A 5,766-nucleotide genomic window follows, 5' to 3' on the forward strand; every position below is an offset into this window, starting at 1 on the left:
CTGAACTTTTTTAATAATAAATATATATCTTTATAAATTGGTGTGGGATTTGTGTATGGTTTATAACATAAAGCCAAGACATTAACTAGCCTAATATGTTGCACCTTGACTTGACATTCCAGCCGTGCTTTACAATTCCTCATTTACAACAGTGACGACACTTCAAAAGTACTTAATTGGCTGTAAAGCGCTTTGGGACATCTGGTGGTCGTGAAAGGCACTATATAAATGCAAGTCTGTCTTTTTAAAAAAAAACAACTTTGCCTTGTCTAAACATTTTGTTAAGACAGTTGTGGCTCAATGGGTAGCACTCTCGCCTCTGGGTTAGGTGGTTATGGGTTCAACTCCCACTCCAGAGCCTTGAGCACAAAAAAATGCAGGCTGACACTCCCAGTGCAGTGCTGAGGTGCCATCTTTCGAATGATACATTAAATCGAGGCTCCGTCTGCCCTCTCGAGTGGACGTAAAAGATCCCTTGGCACTATTTTGAAGAAGAGCAGGGCAGTTATCCCCGGTGTCCTGGCCAATATTTATCCCTCAATCATTGCTGTTTGTGGGAGCTTGCTGTGCGCAAATTGGCTGCCGCATTTCCCACATTACAACAGTGACTACACTTCAAAAGTACTTCATTGGCTGTAAAGCGCTTTGAGACGTCCGGTGGCCATGAAAGGCGATATATAAATGCAAGTCTTTCTGTACTGTTCTCAATGATGCCGAGAAGGCCACATTTATTGGCCAGCCCTTAGATGCCTTGAGAAGACGGTGGTAGCGATGACTTTTCTCTTGAAGCCGCATGTTACAAATGGCTTGCTGGGCCACATCAGAGGACATTGGGAGTTACATCGGCCCAACGAGGTGTCTGGCTCCCTTCCCTGAAGGACAATAATGAACCAGTTTTTATTACAATCCACCAGCTTTCCTGGTTATTATTCTAGTGTCAGCCCACAGCTTGCCCCATTTATTGAGTTCAGTTTCATAGCGTGTTGTGGTGAGATTGGAACTCCCAATGTTGGGGCTGCTTGTCCAGGGCCATAATCGCTCCACTAACACAACTTGTTTTGCCTCCTGCAATCTGCCATTACTTTACTTATTTTGCCGAGCACATTTTACCAAATCTTTTCTCTTGATTATATACACCGTCTCAACTAGCCTACTTTGGTTTATGTAGCTCCCCATGCATATGCTAGCCTTCTCTACACTGTCTTATGTCCCTCCATGGCCTCACCCCTCTCTATCTCTAATCTCCTCCAGTCCCACAACCCCACCCGAGATGACTGTGTCCCTCTAATTCGGCCCTTTTGAGCATCCCTGATTATAATCGTTCAACCATTGGTGCCTTCTGTTGATTCGGCCCCAAGCTCTGGAATGCCTTGCCTAAACCTCGCTTTCCTCCTTCAAGATGCTCCTTAAAATATACCTCTTTGACCAAGCTTTTGGTCAGCTGACCTAATTTCTCCTGATGTGACTCAGTGTCAAATTTTGTCGACTCATAATACTCCTGTGAAGCACCATGGGACGTTTCACTACATTAAAGGCACTATAGAAATAAAAGTTGTTGTTGTCTTGACTGGACTACACTGTGGACTGAGCCAGCAGGAGGCGGACTGAAGAGAAAATTAGGCATGAAAGAAAAAGAATACTCCAGTGCAAGTAGCACTTAATCAGCACACTCATTTTCTGCACTGCTTTTTTAAAAAAAACTTAGTTTGGGGAAGGGGTGGCTCCAAGTGCCAGTTTTTGATGAGATTCACTGAGGATGTGTCAATTTTTTTTGCAGGGGTCTGCAGGGTGGGGTATTAATATTGGAAGGGTGTCACTATTTGCAGCTCTTCCACACAGTGTGAAAACCACTGCTGCAGGGAGTTCTCGGTTCTAATTTTGTATTTATTCACGGGATGTGGGTGTCGCTGGCAAAGCCAGCATTTATTGCTTATTTGCCTGTGAGAAGGCGGCGGTGAGCCGCTGCCTTGTGAACCGGTTCAGGTACTCCCACATCTATTCCAATCCCTAATCAGAACATTGTGTGATGATTAGTGAAGGTTAATTTCAATCAAACCGTGCTTATTCACACCGAAGATGACTAGTTTACAAAGTAGAACGAAATAACCCAGAATGGGAAGTTGCTTACAGTGTTACATAGAAACATAGAAAATAGGTGCAGGAGCAGGCCATTCAGCCCTTCTAGCCTGCACCGCCATTCAATGAGTTCATGGCTGAACATGAAACTTCAGTACCCCCTTCCTGCTTTCTCGCCATAACCCTTGATCCCCCGAGTAGTAAGGACTTCATCTAACTCCCTTTTGAATATATTTAGTGAATTGGCCTCAACTACTTTCTGTGGTAGAGAATTCCACAGGTTCACCACTCTCTGGGTGAAGAAGTTTCTCCTCATCTCGGTCCTAAATGGCTTACCCCTTATCCTCAGACTGTGACCCCTGGTTCTGGACTTCCCCAACATTGGGAACATTCTTCCTGCATCTAACCTGTCTAAACCCGTCAGAATTTTAAACGTTTCCATGAGGTCCCCTCTCATTCTTCTGAACTCCAGTGAATACAAGCCCAGTTGATCCAGTCTTTCTTGATAGGTCAGTCCCGCCATCCCGGGAATCAGTCTGGTGAATCTTCGCTGCACTCCCTCAATAGCAAGAATGTCCTTCCTCAAGTTAGGAGACCAAAACTGTACACAATACTCCAGGTGTGGCCTCACCAAGGCCCTGTACAACTGTAGCAACACCTCCCTGCCCCTGTATTCAAATCCCCTCGCTATGAAGGCCAACATGCCATTTGCTTTCTTAACCGCCTGCTGTACCTGCATGCCAACCTTCAATGACTGATGTACCATGACACCCAGGTCTCGTTGCACCTCCCCTTTTCCTAATCTGTCACCATTCAGATAATAGTCTGTCTCTCTGTTTTTGAATCTGGGACTGGTCTATTTGGACAAGTAGACAGAAGAACAAGCTTTGAATTTGACAGAGCCTATTCAGTAGGATTGACCTAAAATTCCAGGTTCCGAACTAAATCTTGAAAGATGGAAGATGCCTGTTTGTGGATTTTTTTAACGTATGGTGACTGTTGCACACCAGCCACCACACGGGCTTGACAGAGCTAGGTTTTGGTCCAATAGCAAGGATTAACCAAGACAACTGGAGACCAAGCTCTGCTGCACGGACCTAGTGGGCACACATATCGCACAGTGTGGGCTGGCCCGTGCTGCCCCTGGGCCCTCGCCTCTTCTGGGCCCCGAACTCACGCCTCTCCCGGGCCCCGATCACATCCCTCTACAATCTTTCGCCGCTCCTTCGCCCCGACTTCACCGCTCCTGCAGTACCTGCCCGTGCTCCAATCACCGACCTGGACCTTGATAGCGTTACTCTTCACTGGCGTTGCTCCCTGTAGTATGTCGCCACGCTGCTCCTTCCGCCACCCGGCCTGCTCTGAATGTTCTAGTAATCTAGAAGCCTGGACTAAAAATCCAGAGAACGCAAGTTCAAAATTCCACCACGGCAGCTTGAGAAATTAAATTCAGTTAAAAAAGTCTGGTGATCAGTAAAGGTGACCTTGATGCTGTCAGATTGTCGTGGAAACCCAACTGGCCTACATGTGACTCCAGTCCCATACCAACGTGCTTGACTCTTGGCTGCCCTCTGAAGTGGCCCAGCAAGCGGCTCAGTTGCATCGGACCCCTCACCACACGGACTGCAGGAGTTCAAGTCGAAGCCCCAGCACCATCGTCTTAGGACAGCAGCATTCCAAATCCGACACCACAACTTGGACCAAGTGGACACGGTAACCTGAAGTGGATGCGATTTCTTTTTGCATAAAGTGGGTGTAGTTACTGCACAAAATGAAGACAAGACAATTCCATATTAAATTCAGGTTAATTCTACCTCCTCCTTGTGAGAAACTTCAACGTTGGTGGTGGGGGGGGGGTGGGGGGTGGGGAGAGAGAAGAAACATTAAACATGATGATTTAAAACTGAACAAATTATATAGAAGGAAACCAGGAAGTGGTTTCTGCATTTTGGAATTCTAAAATAATCTGCTGCAATAATAAAATGCAAGTATCTTTCATTTACTTTCCCCATCATCGCAGAAGGGCAACTTCCGAGTAAAATTAGCACCTTTTCTCGTGCTGGGAAGTGCATGTGTGGACATTAAGGACATTATTGGATTTGGCTCTAATGTCCTCCACTAATAAGACACACTGTCTGGGATCAAACATGAAGACCATCTCAGAGTGAGATCCATAAGAGCTGCTGGTGTGTGTAGAGCCGTATTCTACAAACAAACTGCTTCGGGCAAGAGAAGGGAAAGTATGGTTGGGGGGGGGGGGGGGGGGGGGGGGAGAAATGTGACCTGACCTCACCCCACCCCGCCCAACCAACTTGAAAACCTGCAAACAATGCAATCAGTGCTGGGACCCAGGCTCTTTACAATATACATTAACGATTTGGATGAAGGAATTGAGTGTAATATCTCAAGTTTGCAGATGACACTAAGCTGGGTGGCGGTGTGAGGGGGACGCTAAGAGGCTGCAGGGTGACTTGGACAGGTTAGGTGAGTGGGCAAATGCAGTATAATGTGGATAAATGTGAAGTTATCCACTTTGGGGGCAAAAACACGAAGGCAGATTATCTGAATGGCGGCAGATTAGGAAAAGGGGAGGTGCAACGAGATCTGAATGCAATGCATCATCCGTCATTGAAGGTTGGCATGCAGGTACAACAGGCGGTGAAGGCGGCAAATGGTATGTTGGCTTTCATAGCTAGGGGATTTGAGTATAGGAGCAGGGAGGTCTTACTGCAGTTGTACAGGGCCTTGGTGAGGCCTCACCTGGAATAGTGTGTTCAGTTTTGGTCTCCTTATCTGAGTAAGGACGTTCTTGCTATTGAGGGAGTGCAACGAAGATTCACCAGCCTGATTCCAGGGATGGCTGGTCTGTCAAATGAGGAGAGAATGGATCAACTGGGCCTTTATTCACTGGAGTTTAGAATGATGAGAGGGGATCTCATAGAAACGTATAAGATTCTGATGGGACTGGACAGGTAAGATGCGGGAAGAATGTTCCCGATGTTGGGGAAGTCCAGAACTAGGGAACACAGTCTTAGGATAAGGGGTAGGCCATTTAGGACTGAGATGAGGAGAAACTTATGGAGTTAACCTATGGAATTCCCTGCCGCAGAGAGTTGTTGATGCCAGTTCATTGGATACATTCAAGAGGGAGTTACGACTAAGGGGATCAAGGGGTATGGAGAGAAAGCAGGAAAGGGGTACTGAGGAAATGATCAGCCCGTGATCTTATTGAATGGTGGTGCAGGCTCGAAGGGCCGAATGGCCCACTCCTGCACCTATTTTCTATGTTTCTATGTAATGTGCGCAACTTCAGAAAATGCCAAGTGGGAACATATTCTGAAATGGATGCCTTAAAAATACAAACTTTATCTGTTGCGAGACACAAGACTGGTCCGGAGCAAGAGAGAAAAGAACTAACTTGCTTTAGGGCTTTCCTACAGACAGCTTGTGGCTCAAGTGATTCCCTCCTTCCTCTCACGAATCTATTTATACATGCGGTGCAGAAGCTAATATTTCGACAGTGAAGGGGAATTTCTTTCCCCAGTGGTAAAGCCATTTCGCCACAAGAATAATTACCCATAAATTCTGTGAACTCTAAAGAGGTCACTTTGCTACAATTGTCATTTCAGTTATGAATTGCAGCACTACAAAACATATCCACGATTATTATTTTTTTTTTTAAAACAGATT

This window comes from Pristiophorus japonicus, chromosome 22 (genome assembly GCF_044704955.1).
Source record: "Pristiophorus japonicus isolate sPriJap1 chromosome 22, sPriJap1.hap1, whole genome shotgun sequence".
Lineage (NCBI taxonomy): Eukaryota > Metazoa > Chordata > Chondrichthyes > Pristiophoridae > Pristiophorus > Pristiophorus japonicus.